Source organism: Diceros bicornis, chromosome 7 (assembly GCF_020826845.1).
Source record: "Diceros bicornis minor isolate mBicDic1 chromosome 7, mDicBic1.mat.cur, whole genome shotgun sequence".
NCBI lineage: Eukaryota > Metazoa > Chordata > Mammalia > Perissodactyla > Rhinocerotidae > Diceros > Diceros bicornis.
The window spans coordinates 63,834,128-63,853,339 of record NC_080746.1 but is presented as its reverse complement, the minus strand read 5'-3'; the positions used below and the strand labels follow the sequence as shown (position 1 = coordinate 63,853,339).

The window sequence follows — 19,212 nt, the reverse complement described above, 5'->3', positions numbered from 1 at the left end:
ACAGTATCAGTGACAACATCCTGGGTCTGATATTGCACTATAGCTCTGCAATTTGTTACTACTGACGGAAACTGGATGAATGCTACACAGAATTTCTCAATATAGTTTCTTACAACTGCATATGCATATATTATTAACTCAAAATCAAAAATGTACATGTGTGGAGTGTGTGGGTATGTGTATAGAGAGCAATTTAAAAAGAATATGTTAGTGCTATATTTATTAACACAAAAAATATACAATGTATTACTGTTAACCACCAAAGTATTGTACCTGGTATAAAGTAGGTACTCCATTAAATGTTTGTCAAATGAATAAAAGAAGATTGCATAAAATACATACAATTTGATCCCAAAATTATAAAAATAAGGAACTAAAGTTCTATGTGTTTGTATAAGTGAGTATGAGCATGGAGAAAGGTGTGAACAAAAGGATGTTAACAAAAATTACCTGAAGAGTGGAGCAGGGGTTAAAAATAGGAAGAGATGAAGAGAGATTATTAAATTTATTCCTTATACATCTTTATAATGTAGGTTACAGTAAACACGTGTGAAATTTGAACTTTTGGAAGAGACAATAAGAAAAGATTTTAAAAATATTTTTAGATTATTTGGAAAAAGGCAGACAATCCAATAATATGAAAGTCTAAGAATATGAGTGGTATGAATATGACTGTAGTATGCTTTTAGCACAGTGATATTCAAATGGTGCAAAGTTTGCAAAATGAGGCAAATGCAGTTTTTATCTGCAAGGAAATTGGTGAGGCCCCAAAGAGAGAAGAAAGCTGAGAGGTTCAGTGAGAATAGACTAAGCAGAAGAATCAAACATCGGAATGAGGAAGATAAAGCTGTGACAACATATTGTCCAGACTCAAGAGACAGTCCATGCCCAGGCTCCTTAGACTATCAAACGACTCTATGACATTGTTCCTTCCACACAAAAAGAAAGAAGAATGGGCTAGGAACACACACACAGAAGCATTTGGCCAATACAGAAAGTGACATTGGCACTGTTCACATTGGAAAGGAGGCAGATGTGAGTAATATGAAAACAGAAAAAACTGACATTTGCAGTGAATCCTCAGCACGGGTCAGTGACAGACTTACAGTGTAGCAAATTCTACAGGGTGTTTTAAATTGTTTTCAGTGCACAAGGGAAGAGAGAGGAGAAGAGATGCTGGCCAGGGAATCATGAACATTGTGCATCTTTAGGGAAGCTGGAAGTCACAACTGTAGCCCTATGGGGGAGGAGAGTCACAAGGCATAAAATTCACAATAACAGCTACAGAGGAGAGACGGAATGGTCCTAGATGCATCATGTACAGAAACTATAATGGAAATTCACAGAAGACTTTGATTTGGGTGGATGCAAGAATATTCAAGTAAATTTGAACGTCAGAAGTAAAGCTCTCTTGTTTGCCTACAGCAATATGGCTGCTCCTTCAACCCTGAATTGGTGCGTTGTTTTAGGGAAGGAAGAGAAAATATAGGCTAAGGAGAAATGAAATTACTCAGGGTAAAAAGATGGAAACCAACCTGATTTAGTTTTATGAAGCCAAAATCACCCTGATACTATATAGTCATTAAAAGAATCCACTTTGGACTCACACTGACCTGGAATCAAATCCAGACTCACTAGAAGTTTTGTGATCAGAAGTTAGCTATCATGTCCATGTCTCAGTTATTTCATCTGTAAAATGGAAATAATGATAGTACTACCTCATAAGGGTATAATATTGAATGAGATGATATATGTAGAGTGCTTAGTCCGGTGTCTGACTCACGGTAAGTGTTCAATAAATCATAACTTGGGACACAGCACTAAGTGTTGGCAAGGGTGTGGAGTAACTAGAAATCTCATACAATGTTGTTGGAAATGCAAAGTGGTACAACTACTTTGGAAAAGCATTTGTTAGCTTCTTATAAAGTTAAATATACACTTACCATGTGACACAGCAATACCATTCCTAGGCATTTACCCAAGAGAAATTAAAACATATTTCCTCACAAATATTTGTATGTGAATATTCACTACAGCTTTATTCATAATAGTAAAAAAAAAGTGAAAACAACCCAAATGTCTATCAAAAGGTTAATAGATAAACAATTGTGAAATAGTCATACAATGGAATACTAGTCAACTATAAAAAGGAATGAACTACTGATACCTGCATCAAAATGGATAAATCTGAAAAACACATTGAGAGAAAGAAGCCATACACAAAATAGTACATACTGCATGATTCCATTGATATAAAATTATAGAAAAAGTAAAACTAAACTATAGGGACTATAGAAAGTAGAGCATTAGCTCCATGAGGCTGGGGGTGCAGAGAATTAACTGCAAAGTGTAAGAAGGGAACATTTGGGGATGATGAAAATGTTTTATTTCTTTATTGGGATGGTGCTCATACAAGAGTATACATTTGTCTAAACTTATAAAATTATACATTTAATATGGATGCATTTACCTCAATAAAATTTATTTTTAAAACTATAAGAAACCTGGAATAAATTTACAAAAGATTTGCATTATCATCATGGAGAAATCTTTAAAGTTTATTGAATAAAATGTAAAGATACAACATGTTATGAATGGAAAGATTCAATATTGGAAGGATATTAATGTTCCTCAATTAATCTATAAAACTAAGTTAATTCCCGTTTAATATCCCATAGGATTTTTCGTGGAGCCTTAAAAAGTGATACTAATGACCAAGTGGAAGAATAAAGGTACAAAAAGAACCAAGATGTTTCTGGAAAAAAAAATATATATATTCTCTCTGAGATACACACACACACACACACACATACACACACACACACACACAGAAGAAGCAAGGGTGACTTGCCTGCCAGATATAAAGACAATTACAGTAATTAATAGTGGTGAGGAATTAGGAAATGTATTAATGCAATAAAGAACGAAGCCTAGACCATATGTATTATATATGGAAACTTAGTGTGTAATAATTGCATATCAGTGGATAAAAGTACTGGGACAACTGAGTTTCCTTATAAGAAAAATAAATACATAAAACTAGATCTTAGTCTCATGTCCTACATGCAAAAATAAATTTTAAGTGGATTAAAAGAATTAAATGTAAAAATGTCTATACACTATAAAATGTATAATAATATCTTTACAATATCTGGGTAGGAAAGGATTTATTAAAAAATACACAAGCACATGGCCTAAATGTGCTTTTTACTAAAATTCAAATTTTCAGGTAAGACAAGTGGCATCATAAACATAATTAAAAGATAGTTATCAGACTGGAAGATTATATATCCAACATAAAACAAAGGCTTGGTATCTAGAACATATAGAGAAGGTATAAAAAAATACAGGAGGAAAGTAGACAACTGAATAGAAAAATAAGCAAAGAAAATGGTGAGGCAATTTATAGAAGAGGAAGTCTAAATGACCAATAAATATATGAAAAATGTAAATTGAAATAATGAACTAATATTTCTTATTAATCATTTTCACAAAAATGTATGTCTGATAATATAAAGTGTTGTCAAGGATGTTAAAAAATGGGATCTCTCATAAACTGCTAGTAGGAATACAGACAAACAACTATTTTGAAGAGCAATTTGACAGTATCTGCTAAAGATGAAAATGTGCATATCTTATGGTGATGAACTCCGTTAGTTTTTGCTTGTTTCAAAAGTTCTTTATCTCTCCTTCTGTTCTGAATGATAACCTGGCCAAACAGAATATTCTTAGTTGTAGGTTTTTTCCTTTCAGCATTTTGAGTATATCATGTCACTCCCTTCCAGCCTGTAATGTTTATGCTTAAAAGTCATCTGATAGCCATATGGGGTTTCATTTGTATGTGACTTGTTGCTTTTCTCTTGCAGTCTTTAGGATTCTCTTTTTATCTTTAATTCTTGACATTTTAATTATAATGTGTCTTAGTTTAGGCCTCTTGTGGTTCATCTTGTATGACTGTGTAGCTAATGTGTGTTTGTGTGTATACATATGTATGTGTGTATGTATATATACACATTAGCTATATATGTGTATATATATCACAGAAATGTTACCTCTATATTATACAGTTTGAGTGCTATTTATTTCCTTCCAAACTTATTTTTATATTTCAAAATTAATCAAAATATACAGGCATATTTTATTATTTAAAGGAACATAAAATTAGGATCAGTTATGTTTTATTATTTCTAATATCACAATTATCATTATTATATCAAATTTTAGGCATCTAATTTTTCCTAATTTAATATATATGTATAACAAGTCTGAAATTTTGATGACCTTCTAGAATGTCATAATTTTCATCTACTTCTGTTGAAAGTAAACTTCTAGAAAACCAGGAACCATGTTTTCTGATCATTTTTCCATAGTTCCTAGCCTGACTTGCAGACTAAATACTCAATGGTGACATTCAGAGACACAAAAATAAGTGAATAAAGAAATAAATGGATGGATGTGTGAATGACTGAAACATTCTGCACTTATGTGCTTTCCACATGTGCGCCACAAAGCCTTACATAGAAAGAAACGGCTCTGCAGTAAATATTAAAATCATTAATTTTCATTTAAAAATTTGTGGTCATTCTCATTCCCTCCATATACACACGCTCACACACAAACACACAATCTAGATACACACATATGAAATCATTCACTTATTTCTGTATCATGATATGGGTATTAAGAATGGAAAATTTCCATTAGTTTTCATTCTCCTAGAGAGGTTAGCTTGATTCCTACAACAGCACCTGCGTCTCTAACATTCTGAAATATCCCCTTGAGATATAAAGTACACATTTTTCTTCAAATGCTTAGTTCAATAGCATTGATATCAAGGGATATAGAAGTTGAGGGCTGTGCATGTACACATATTATAGAATTGTCGTGTTTTTTTGACCAAGATCATGAACACCTGGAACAGATTGCATTCAGCTTGTTTTGTTTTCCAGAAACCAAGATATTAAAAGATATACAAAAGTGGGACTAGAAACAGGATTTTTTATTTTATAGGTAATACGATAAAGAAGAGAGAGTCTTTGGATGTAAGCGAATTGATTGTTATATTCTCAGAAATACAGGTTTGATTCCATCCACCCAATTGAGGGCACAAGTGTTGTGAAGGATTGAGTTCTTTTGGAAAAAATGTTTATTTCTCCATTTCTCAGATTGCAATTCAGTGTAACTTTCCACCAGGATTATGACTATCTATGTCATTTTTCTAGCCAATTGGAATCACTGGTGCTATTGTAGTGGAAGTCAGGTGTGAATTACCTGCATGACAAGAAGAAATGTGGGGAGAGCTAGAGAATAGTTACTGATCATGGTCAGAACACTCTTGCTTTTTACCTGCCCTGCCCTTGTTCTCAGAATGAGAATCTACTTTACTTGTTTCATTTCCAGAGAGACTTATTTCTGACTGTGTTTCATCCACTTTAGATATCAAGACCTGTTTGAAGGAACCCACTGCCATATTGAGAGAAGAACACGAGTTGTAAAGTTGAAGACTATCCAGTGAAGAAACAAATTTATTGAGTACGAGTTTTGAGAATGAGAATAGAAATAGATGATATAAAAATTGTACTTTATAAATGGCGATATTCATGTGTTAATGTTACTACTTCAATATACCCACCCAACCGCAGCATCACATGAGTTCATTTTTCTTGAAGAAATATTAAGTTATAATGTATTAAAATAATTTTAAATTTGTTTTGAAAAGGCTAATTTAATTTGTCATTAATACTATATTACTTGGCATAAGCTTGGTGGATCTTTAAGAGTTTTGCAAATGCATAGAAGATGGGACCCTAAATTCTCACGTAACATAAAGTCAGTTTTATTAATTGACATTAGAACTATAAAAAGGAAACACAAGGGGCTTAAATATGATATTTAACTCACATTTAGGAAATACGTTCTTTATTTTATTACGGTAACATTGGTTTGTAACATTGTATAAATTTCAGGTGTACATCATTATACTTCTATTTCTGCATGGATTACATCATGTTTTCATGTTCACCCCCCAAATTCTAATTACAATGCATTGCCACACACATGTGCCTAATTATCCCTTTCATCCTCCTCCTTCTTCCCTTCCCCTCTGGTAACCACCAATCCAATCTCTGTCTCTATGTGTTTGTTTGTTGTTGTTATTATCTACTGCTTAATGAATGAGATCATACTGTATTTGACCTTCTCCCTCTGACTTATTTCACTTGGGCAATACCCTCAATGTCCATCCATGTTGTCACAAATAGCTGGATTACATCATTTCTTATGGCTAAGTAGTATTCCATTGTGTATATATACCACATCTTCTTTATCCACTCATCCCTTTATGGGCACTTAGGTTGCTTCCAAGTCTTGGCTATTGTGCATAACGCTGCAAGGAACACAGGGGTGCATGAATCTTTATGCATTGGTGTTTTCATGTTCTTTTGATAAATACCCAGGAGTGGAATACCTGGATCATATGGTAGTGCTATCCTTAGTTTTTTGAGGAATCTCCATACTGTTTTCCATAGTGGCTGCACCAGTTTGCACTCCCACCAGCAGTGTATGAGAGTTCCCTTCTCTCCACATCCTCTCCAGCACTTGTTGTTTCCTGTCTTGTTAACTATAGCCTTTCTGACAGGAGTGAGGTGATGGCTAATTGTAGTTTTGATTTGCATTTCCTGGATAGTTAATGATGTTGAACATTTTTTCATGTGCCTGTTGGCCATCTGTATATTTTCTTTGGAGAAATGTCTGTTCAGGTCTTTTGCCCATTTTTAAATTGAGTTGTTAGTTTTTTTTTGGTGAGATGTATGAGTTCTTTATATATCTTGGAGATTAACCTCTTATCAGATGTATGATTTGCAAATATATTCTCCCAATTGTTAGGTTGTCTTTTTGTTTTGTTGATGGTTTCCTTTGCTGTGCAGGGGCTTCCTAGTTTGATGTAGTCCCATTGGTTTATTTTTTCTATTGTTTCTCATGCCCAGTCAGACATGGTGCTTAAAAATATGTTGCTAAGACCAATGTCTAAGAGCGTACTGCTTATGTTTTCTTCCAGAAGTTTCATGGTTTCAGGTCTTACATTCAAATCTTTAATCCATTTTGAGGTGATTTTTGTGTACTGTGTAAGATAATGGTCTACTTTCATTTTTTTGCATGTGGCTGTCCAGTTTTCTCAACACCATTTGTTGAAGAGACTTTCCTTTCTTCAGTGTATGTTCTTGGCTCCTTTGTAGAAGATTAGCTGTCCATAGATGTGTGGGTTTATTTCTGGGCTTTCGATTCTATTCCATTGATCTGTGTGTTTGTTTTTGTGCCAGTACCATGCTATTTTGGTTACTATAGCTTTGTAGTATATTTTGAAATCAGGGAGTGTGATACCTCCAGCTTTGTTCTTTTTTCTCAGGATTCCCTTAGCTGTCCGGGGTCTTTTGTTGTTCCACGTAAATTTTAGGATTCTTTGTTCTATTTCTGTGAAAAATGTTGTTGGAACTTTGATAGGGATTGCATTGAATCTATAAGTTGCTTTAGGAAGTACGGACATCTTAACTATGTTAATTCTTCCAATCCAAGAGCATGGAATAAGTTTATTCCTAGATATTTTATTCTTTTGTTGCAATTATAAATGGGATTGTATTCTTAATTTCTCTTTCTGTTGATTTGTTGTTAGTGTATAGAAATGCATCTGATTTTTGTATGTTGACATTGTATCCTGCAACTTTACATTATTCGTTTATTACTTCTAAAAGTTTTTTTTGGGATTCTTTAGGGTTTTCTCTATATAAAATCATGTCATCTGCAAATAGTGACCGTTTCACTTCTTCCTTTCCAATTTGGATCCTTTTTATTTCTTTTTCTTGCCTGGTTCTTCTGGCTAAGACTTCGTAGGAGGAGTTAGGTTTTGTAGAACGAGTTAGGGAGCTTCTCCCCCTCCTCAATTTTTTGGAAGAGTTTTACAAGAATAGGTATTAAGTCTTCTTTGTATGTTTGGCAGAATACACCAGGGAATCCATCTGGTCCTGGACTTTTATTTTTGGGAAGGTTTTAGATTACTATTTCGATCTCCACACTGGTGATTGGTCTATCCAAATTCTCTATTTCTTCTTGATTCAGTTTTGGAAGGTTGTATGATTCTAAGAATTTATCCATTTCTTCCAAATTGTCAAATTTGTTGGCATATAGCTTTTCATAGTATTCTCTTATAATCTTTTGTATTTCTGAGGTGTCTGTTGTAATTTCTCCTCTTTCGTTTCTGATTTTACTTATTTGAGCCTTCTCTCTTTTTTTCTTGGTGAGTCTAGTTAAAGGTTTATCAATTTTGTTTATCTTTTCAAAGAACCAGCTCTCAGTTTTATCAATTTTTTCTATTTTTTTTAGTCTCTATTTCATTTATTTCTGATCTGATTTTTGTTATTTCCCTTATACTGATTTTGGGCTTTTTTTGTTCTTCTTTTTCCAGTTCCTTTAAGTGCAGTGTTTGATTGTTTATTTGAGATTTTTCTTGTTTGTTGAGATAGGCCTGTATTGCTATAAATTTCCCTCTTAGCACCACTTTTGCTGTATCCTATAAATTCTGGCATGTCGTATTTTCATTTTCATTTGTCTCCAGGTATTTTATGATTTTCCTTTGATTTCTTCATTAACCCAATTGTTGTTCAGTAGCACTTTGTTTAATCTCCATGTATTTGTGGCTTTTCTGATTTTCTTCCTATAGTTGATTTCTAGTTTCATACCATTGTGGTCAGAAAAGATGTTGGGTATTGTTTCAATCTTCTTAAATTTATGTAGACTTGTTTTGTGGCCTAATATGTGATCAATCCTGGAGAATGTTCCATGTGCATTTGAAAAGAATGCGTATTCTTGGGTTTTTGGATGGAGTGTTCTGTATATATGTACTAGGTCCATCGGTTCTAGTGTGTCATTTAAGGCTATGTTTCCTTATTGATCTTCTGTTTGGATGATCTCTCTGTTGGTGTAAGCGGAGTGTTAAGTGGTGTAAGTCACCTACTGATTGTGTTACTGTCTATTTCTCTTTTTATGTCTGTTAATAATTGCTTTATATATTTAGGTGACCCTACATTGGGTACAGAGATATTTACAAGTGTTATATCCTCTTGTTGTATTGTTAGCTTGATCATTATGTAATTCCCTTCTTTGTCTTTTTTTACAGTTTTTGTTTTAACTACTTTTTTGTCTGATACGAGTATTGCTACCCCAGCTTTCTTTTTTTTTTTTTTTTTTTTTTTTTTTTTTTTTTTTTTTTGTGAGGAGATCAGCCCTGAGCTAACATCCGCCAATCCTCCTCCTTTTTTGCTGAGGAAGACGGCCCTGGGCTAACATCGGTGCCTATCTTCCTCCACTTTATATGGGACGCCGCCACAGCATGGCTTACCAAGCAGTGCGTCGGTGCGCGCCCGGGATCCGAACCAGCGAACCCTGGGCCGCCGCAGCGGAGCGCGCGCACTTAACCGCTTGCGCCACCGGGCCGGCCCCCCCAGCTTTCTTTTCATTGCCAATTGCATGGGGTATCTTTTTCCATCCCTTCACTTTCAGTTTGTGAGTGTCTTTAGGTCTGAAGTGTGTCTCTTGTATGCAGCATATATATGGGTCTTGTTTTTTTATCCAATCAGCCACCCTATGCCTTTTAATTGGCGCATTTAGTCCATTGACGTTTAAAGTAGCTATTTATAAGTATGTACTTACTGCCATTTTTTAATTTATTTTCTTGCAGCTTTAGTAGTTCTTCTCTATTCCTTTCTTCTTCTCTTGCTCTCTTCCCTTGTGGTTTGATGGCTTTCTTTAGCATTATGTTTGGGTTCCTTTCTCTTAGTTTTTTGTATATTTATTATAGGTTTCTGGTTTGTGATTACCATGGGGTCCATATACAGTAACATGCATATATAGGAATCTATATTAAGTTGATGGTCTCTTTAGTTTGACCTCTGTCTGAAAGCTCTACTCTTTAACTCCTCTCCTCCCACATTTTATGTTTTTGATATCATATTTAACCTCTTTTCTTGTGCATATGTATCCATTACCCTCTTATCATGGAAATAGGTTATTTTTCCTATTTGTGGTCTTCTCTTTTCCCCTTAAATAAGTCCCTTTAGCATTTCTTGTAGTACTGGTTTCTTGGTGACAAACTCCTTTAATTTTTGCTTGTCTGGGAAACTTTTTATTTCTCCTTCCACTTTGAATGATAACCCTGCCAGATAGAGTATTCTTGGCTGCAGGTTTTTTCCTTTTAGCATTTTAAATATATTGTGCCAGTCTCTTCTAGCCTGTAAGGTTCCTGCTGTGAAGTCAGCTGATAGACTTATGAGGTTTCCTTTGTATGTAACTTGTCTCTCTCTTGCAGCTTTTAGGATTGTCTCTTTATCTTTAATTCTGGACATTTTAATTATGATGTGTCTTGGTGTGGGCCTCCTTGGGTTTATCTTGTTTGGTGCTCTCTGTGCTTCCTATACCTCAATGTCTGTTTCCTTCCTTAGATTAGGGAAGTTTTCAGCCATTATTTCTTTGAATAGATTCTATGCCTCTTTGTCTCACTCTTCTCTTTCTGGGACACCTATAACACAGATGTTAGTGAGCTTCATGTTGTCCCAGAGGTCCCTTAGACTGTCCTCACTCTTTTTTATTCTTTTTTCTTTTACCTATTCAGTTTTGGTGATTTCTTCTAGTCTTTTGTCCAGCTCTCAGATCCATTCCACTGTATCCTCTACTCTGCTTTTGAGTCCCTCTAGTGAATTTTTCATTTCCAGTATTGTATTATTCATTTCTGATTGGTTCTTTTTTATATCTTCCATTTCTTTGTTGACGTTCTCCCTGAGTTCATGCATTCTTTTCCCAAGATCAGTGAGCATCCTTAACACTGTTTGTTTGAACTCTCTTTTGGGTAGGTTGCTCATTCCTGTTTGTCTTAGTTCCTTTTCTGTGACTTTGTCCTGTTCCCTTACTTGGAATGTATTCCTTTGCCTCCTCATTTTGCCTCTTTCCCTGTGCTTGTGTCTATGTATTAGGTAGGTCAGCTACATCTCCTGCTCTTGGAGAGGTGACCTTATATAAGTGATGCCTTATAAGGCCCAGCAATGTGCTTCCCTCTGTTCCAAATGTTCCAGGAGTGACCCTTATGAGGGCTATGTGTGTCCTTCTGTTGTGGTGCCCTTGCTTTTCCTGTAGGTGCCCATAGAGGTTGAGCTATGCCCCTGGCCAGCTGTTGTAATGCTCAGCTGCTTGTAGTTGTTGTGGGCCCTTCAGTCTCTTTATCGGGCATGGGGAGCCCCAGCACAGTTGGCTGCAAGTTCTAATAGCACATTTGTGTTCCAGTATTTCTATTAAGTGAGTAGCCCTCTAGCGTGGCAGGTTGTTAGGCTCAGGGGCTTACAATTGCTTTAAGCCTTCAGACTTTAGGTCTGTTGTCAGCTCTCTGAGGATTGCAGCTGTGTGGGGCTGGCCCCTGGCTCAGGAGCACCCAATGGTTTCACGCTTTGGAAGGAGGAGAAAACTCCCTATGTGGGTCTTTGAGAATCACTAGTCTTCTGCAGCTCACAAGCCCCACTGCCCACAGGTCCACATGCACAGTCAACACAGTCCTTCCCTGTGTGTGCGCCCCGACCTACTGAAGTGGACCTAGTCTCTCCAAGGTGGGAGCCCCAAACACTCCATCACTGCTCCTCACTCTCCACCTGCTCCTTGTGCATGCCCTGTGCCACAGAAGTGAACCCAATTGCCAGGTTGTGGAGAATCCAGGCAGCTCACTTAGCAGGCCCACAAGTTGCCTGAGGGTTTGTTGTTGGGTGGAGCGAGTCCCTAGAGTGGGATGCCCACCTTGGCTGAGCTGGATTAAATCGGTGCTCTAGTGGGTGGAGCAGACCCTAGGCTAGTGGGCCCCAGGGAGAACTCCAATGGCATCTGCCTGTGTCTGTGTCAGCACGCCCACATCAGGCCACTACAATGGCAGCCACCAACGTCTTATCAACATTTAAAATGTGTCCTGATGTCTTGCTACACACTTCAGATATAAATAAAATCTGAACAAATATTAAGACTTTTGTTAAATTGAGGGTTATTCAAGAATATTAATACATATTTATTATCCATGATGTTAATATAATGATAGAGATTGATTTCATCAACAATTTATTCCTTATCTGTAAGTCTGCCATCTCACATATTATATCATACATAGAGGACTTCTTGCATGCTATCATCCTCAAGAGAGAGTTGAGTCTTCCTGAAGAAGGTGATGATTGAAGCTAGATTTGGTGGGAGGAGAGTGACACAAATAGACTAGAGAATTGTAAAATCAAAAACTAAAAATATCAGTGTGATGTGAGTAGATAATAGAGACAAGCAACAGAAGAGAATACTGATCTAGCAGAATCCTAGTTATACTTCAGGTCTAAGAGCATTTGTCTTTTCCTCTTTGAAAATTTTCCTGACATTATTTACAGTTTTGCTTAGTTGCCGTTTCTATCTACTCCTTTATGACACAAAGATTTTGTGATGACATGAGAAGAGGTCTTTGCAAAGCACTCTTATTAACATATTCCTCTTATGTTGCCTTGGCTATTTCTAAAAGAAATTGCTTTCTGCAGTATCTAGTCTGCCATGCTTCAATTTGAGTCTATGAAAATAAGGCAGGGATGTAGGTAGAAAAATGGAAGAAGGAACAACTGGATATCTCTGATTAGTCCATTATTCTAAACAATGTTAATTGTTCTCTTATAATGACTGGAAGTTTATTCTGGGAAGAAACTTTAATAAGTACTATGAATGCATGTACAACAGATGTTACAAAGGCCACGGATGACGCATCATAAAATATGAGAGGGTTGAAGCCAATATTCATATTTAAGTGTGAGATTCCCCAGTGTCCTTCTACTACTCAATATAAAGAACACTGGTAGCTCATCACATATTCCGTAAGGATGGAGATTGGTGGATTATTTTCCGAAAAATTGAAAGTCCTTGAGAAAGGACCTATGAACACTGGTAACCAAGGATGGCTACAACGAAGCATAGAGATCCCTACAGGATCACACAAAGTAAATGCTACCAATTGATGAAGCTATGTCATCACCCAGAGTTTCAAAACAGCTTTCTAAAGGCTCTTTACTAAGTCTGAATTAATAGTCAAAGATTACTAGACAATTGAGAAACACAAAATAAAAGATAAACAATAATGCAAGCTATAACAGTAAATTATTAAAACTTGGAAGTTATAGAATAGTGTACAAGAAGCTGAATAAATAACATGTATTTATAAATATATATACATAATTTTTGTACATTTACCATATTTAGAAGAAAATAAGAACTTGGAAATTTAGAATATTAGACAACAACAAAAATTACCAAGATATTTAGGAGATTCCACTGAAGAACTTTTATAGAAAATCGATCAACTAATTAGAGAGATACAACTGAAAAAAATTTAAGTAGTGACAAAAAAGAGAATAGATTCAGAAGAACCGATATCTGACTAAAAGGAGTTGTAGAAAATTAACAAGAATAAAGTTGGGAAGAAATTACCAAAAGTTAAGTAAGAAAGATTCCCAAAGCAAAGGTCATAGATTTTTAGTATCAAAAAGCCATTAAGTGCCTTGACAGTAAGACATGCAGAAGCACATATGCACCTCTATCATCACCATTAAATTTCACAGCATGAAAATTTTAAAATGTTCTTACACTTTTCAGGGCCAAAAAACAGAGAAGCAAGGGGGCAGAGACTTCCCAGAAGCAGACAGTGTTTGAAGGACTAGCATTGATAGATCATGTTTATAACCATTAAGAAACAATAGTAGAGGGGCCCTGCCTGGTGGCGCAGTGGTTAAGTGTGCGTGCTCTACTTCAGTGGCCCTAGGGTTTGCAGGTTCGAATCCTGGGCGTGCACCGATGCACCACTTGTCTAAGCCACGCTGTGGCGCCATCCCATATAAAGTAGAGGAAGATGGGCACGGATGGTAGCCCAGGGCCAATCTCCCTCTGCAAAAAGAGGAGGATTGGCATCGAATGTTAGCTCTGGGCTGATCTTCCTCACACACACACAAAAAAAGCAATAGTAAAAATGTTTTACAATACTGAAAACGAGTTAAAAATTTTGAGATATTTACACCAAATACTAAGCAAAATAAATTATTATCAAAAGGAAAAATATTGAATAGGGAAGAAAATATGATTGTTTCATCATGAGACTTAGCAAGAGATAATCCCTATATAAAATAAAAATTAAACACTAAATAATAATTTTAACAAAAACTATTTCAAAGGAAAAAGTAAGGAAAAGCAAACTACACAAATTGTTTAGAAATGCGTAGGCCAGTGCTGGTGGAGAGCTAAATTAGGTAAAAGGGACTCCCTGTGAGAAGGTGGACTTCAACAGTCAGAATGGTGGAGCTGGATATTTTTTTATTTTCATTATTATTCTATGGTATTATTTCTTTCCAACACAGATTTCTATGTCAAAATTTAGAAGAAATGATTTAAAAGAAAGTGGTCAGAGAAAGGCTCAGTTTTGGTTTTGAATGCACAGCAACTCAGACATGAAGAAGCCTCATCTACACAGTGCCTCCATTTACTCACCTATAAAGTGAAGATGAATAAAAATACTTCCTGGGCTTGTAGCGAAAATTAAATGAGTTAATATTTGTAAAATTCTTAGAACAGTATTTAGCATAGCATAAATATGACCTATTAAGAGTAATAACAACAATAAAAACATCTTCATCATATCTGCTAGATCGTTGAAGTGATCGATGAGTTTTTCCATAAGAAAACACGCAAAGACGTGTATAGTAAATAACACTTAAATAAGATATTCTAATGAAAATATCCTTAGAAAGATCATAACATAGCTACCCTTAGTTACACATTGATGAGGACTGAATCTATGACCTTTCTGATTCAAAATGATGTAGACACAATATATATGATAGAACGTGGGACATAGTGGATGGTAAACATGCATTTGCTGAATGGATGGATAAATTAATGAATTAACAAACAACACATACTTGGTTTGAAGTGCGTTTAAGTAAATATTCTCTCATATGTAATATATTAAGTTTTTTGATATTAACATGCACATTTGACAGAGAGAATGAGAAAAAGAGAGAGTGAGAGACAGAGCACGACTAAGATTTTTCTTCTTTATTTTTTTTTTCCTAATCCTGGAGGATCAGAAAACAAAAAAAACAAACTAAGAAGCACAAAAAAATCCTATAAGCTGCTTAATGATTATAATAGCCTGATCGTACTAATGCTGAACCAAACAGACTTGACCCCAGCCTCATTCATTCTTAATGGAGTTTCAGGACTGGAGGACATGCACCACTGGATTATTTCCCATTCTTCACTATGTATTTTGTGGCTTTGATAGAGAATCATAGGCTTCTCTACGTCATCCACTATGAGGGCACCTTGCATAGGTCCATGTACTACTTCTTGGCTATGCTTTCCCTTACTGACCTTGTCATGTGCACTACTACAATACCTAAAGCCCTCTGCATCTTCTGGTTTCATCTTAAGGAAATCAGCATTGATGAATGTCTGATCCAGATGTTCTTCATCTACACCTCAACAGGGATAGAAACTGGGGTGCTCATGCTTATGGCCCTGGATAGTTACATGGCCACTTGCTACCCTCTGTGCTATTCAACTATCCTCACCAATCCTGTTATTGCAAAGCTTGGGCTTACCACTTTTCTGAGAGTGGTATTGCTCATCATTCCCTTGACTTTCATCATCAAGCACCTTCCCTATTGCAGAGGCAATATAATACACCATACCTACTGTGACCACATATCTGTAGCCAAGTTATCCTGTGGAAATACCAAGGTCAATGTTATCTTTGGTCTGATGGTTGCCCTCCTGATTGGGGGCTTTGACATTCTGTGCATCACAGTCTCCTACACGGTGATCCTCCCAGCAGTGGTCAATCTCTCCTCTACAAATGCTCAGCAGAAAGTCTTCAGCACCTGCACAGCCCACATCTGTGCCATTGTTTTTGCCTATAGTCCAGCCTTCTTTTTTTTCTTTTTTTACCATTTTGGGGGTCACATGATTCCTCCATCTTGCCACGTCATTGTGGCCAATATTTATCTGCTCTTGCCTGCCACCATGAACCCTATTGTCTATGGAGTGAAAACAAAGCAGATACGAGATGTGTCAAAGGATCCTCTCAAGTTTTCAGGACACTAAGCCCCACAGCATATGAAAGGTACATTTGTCAGGGAAGAGAAGAGAAGCAAAGAGGAAGAAAGGAAAAAGAAGAGGAGGGGGAAGACAATCCAGAGGGCAAGTAGAAGAAAAAGGATACTGCTGTCAGCAGTTTTGTCAGGGTCTAATAATACCTTTGTGAAAGTACAATTTTGGCTATGACAAGGGATGGTGTTGAGTGGTACATTACCGTTAAGTGTCTTCAGAATCCCAACATTACTGACATGCCCACAACTCTTTCTATGAGTTTTTCATCTCCTCATATTGTGAAGTTCTGGTCTCATCATTAACCAAGGTTTCCATGAACAAAAACATAATAGGATGCTGAGACAATTGAGACAAGTGAAATCAGCTTTGATGAATGCCTGATGGAAGGAGATCATCTACAGCCAGAAGCCAGTTTGTCCTATTTCCAAATAGTAATTAGAATTTCCTGTTTGAAAGATATTGTTACTTTCCTGTGGAAAATAAATGCTATATTTTTCTCATCGGTACCAAAATTCCTCTATTTTCTCAGTGTTGTCTTATTGATGGAGAAGCTATAAAATATTTTTATCGTCATTAGTTTAATGAGGTTTCAGCCTCTGGGTTTCTAATTTGGATATAAGTTAATCACCTGACCACATCTCTCCTAGATGTCCCCCAAAAAACTGTTTGCTTAAACTGTTTATTTAATTATGTCAACTTTCCTTCTACTAATCCCATTTTAAAAACCTGCAAAACAACCTCCCCACCCTTCGAAATGTAAGAACTCTCCATGCATCATCTTTTCTCTTCTCACTTTCACAGCAAGCCTTCTATAAAAAATTGTCGACATTCATTTCTCCTCTTAAAACAAAACCACTGTCCCTGTAGTTTGTCTTTCCTATCCATCACCTGGAATTATTCTTGGCAATTTTACCATTGCCTTTCACGTTAAATTGAATAGACCATTCTCTATTTTCATCTAACACTACCTCTCAGAAATATTGAATGTAATTCATTTATTCTCCCTGTCTTGAAATATATTTCTTGACTTCAGAAGCACTAAAAATTTCATGTTTTTCTCCACTTTTGCTGAATGCCCTTCATACTCACCAGTGTTCTGGGGTGATATTGGATATGTTTGCCTTGCTCTTGACATTACTAGAATGAAGCGTAAACACTCTCTGTTGAGTATGATGCAAACTGGGATTTTTGTATATATCTTTCATTAAGTCAAAAAGTTTTCTTCTTTCTTTTATTAATGTTTTTATTGTAAATTGATATAAAACCACACAAAATCATTTCTATAAGTTCTATAAATATTAAGATAATTATATGATTTTTGTTTTTTCTTTTAATACTGTAAAGAAGTATATACTTTGTTGAATCAAATAATATATATCATTAGAATTAACATTCCTTGATTGTTATGTAGTTTTAATACACTGTTATTGGTTAACTAATCTTTTATTTATAATTTTTGTTATAAATTCATGAGGAAACTATGTCTATAATTTTGTTTCCTTAAGCCATACTATACCATTCACACCTTTGAAACTAACATTATAAGTGCTTTGCAAAACAAACTATTTATTTTTTCCTGTTGTACCATTTTCTGCTACTTTGTATAATTCAAGAATAATGTATTGTCTGAAATTTACTCTTCTCCTGTAAAGAGAAAAAATATGGGCCTATTGTTTTTGACAGTATGTTTGCTTGTTGGGGGAATGCAGATGATTGGAGGGGTTTGAAAATGATCTTAATCTATTTAATAATTTTGCCCTATTTGTTTTTTAGTTCTTTTGTGTTAATTTTGTTTTCAGATTTATTAACATATAGTGTTTACAATTTAAAAAGTATTTTAAAGTGAGCGTATGCCTTGTATTTCTTGTGTTTTGGATCAAATTTGGTTTATTTTCATCTTATTTATAATTTTCCCTTTATCAGATTTATAAGAAATGTGTTTCCCTTAATAACACTTTCAGAGTCAGTTTTTGTTTTCATTAATCTTCTCTATTTTTCCTAGTTCTTTCCTGTTTTTTATTGCACTAATTTCTGCCCTTGTCTTAGTTATTTTCTGTCTTTTTGGAGTTAACTCCCTTGCTCTTTATCTAGACTTCTGTATCAAATATTTGCTTAATTATCAGTAATTTATATTTTTCTTTTGATAAATATTATCAAGCTAAAAAAAGAAAAAGTCTTTTGATGTATTCTTTTGATATTTCATCCACATTTTATTATGAAGTTTTTTTAACTATAATTTATTTTTATACATTTTTCTTTTCCTCACAAGTTATTTAGTAGCATATATTTCAGATTTGGCCTGTTCTTTTGTATTTATGTTCTAGTTTTCTTCTCTTATAGTCAGAAAATATATTTTATTGATGTGTATTTTGGGGAGGTTGAGACGTTCTTTGGAACTCAATATATATTGATTTATGTGCACACATCTTGTGGTCTTGTTAATAGGTGTGTGATTTCTCTTTGCTTGTTGTAAGGTTTTGTATATCTTCTTTGTTCATACTTGTTAATCATGTTATTCATGGCTCATTTATTCACTTCTGTCTGGTCTATGATCCAGTGTCAATAAAGGGTTTTTTCAGTTACTATATCACCAAGATTTGTATTTCCTTAAATATCTTATTTATATGCTTTTTACTGATTTTTCTCTCCAACGAAAATATAAGGTTTTTCCTTCTTGTTCAGCATAGAGCACGATTCATGTGTACATGAACACACATATATACCTGAACACGACCTTCAAAATACATTTGTTGAGTGAATAAATGCACTGATGAAATTATAAAAAAAATAGAGCAGGTAAATGAGAAGAAAAGAGACTTTAGGAAAGGAGCCTTCAATCCAAATCTTAAAGAACAATAATATTTAAAGAGTAGATATTAGAATAAAAGGCCATTCAAGGAGCTCGTGAGAAATGAACAGAGATGTGAAAGGAATTACAGGTGTGTAATGGCTCTGAATACAGTGTTTTCTAATGAAGGGCTGAATCAATCCTAGAAATACAAATAA

General features: G+C 35.2%; 1 pseudogene; it reads left to right on the top strand.

The window, feature by feature from the left end:
* Positions 1-12,929: 12,929 nt before the first annotated feature.
* On the top strand, positions 12,930-16,200 carry LOC131409116 (olfactory receptor 52N4-like; annotated as a pseudogene).
* The last annotated feature ends 3,012 nt before the right edge of the window (positions 16,201-19,212 follow it).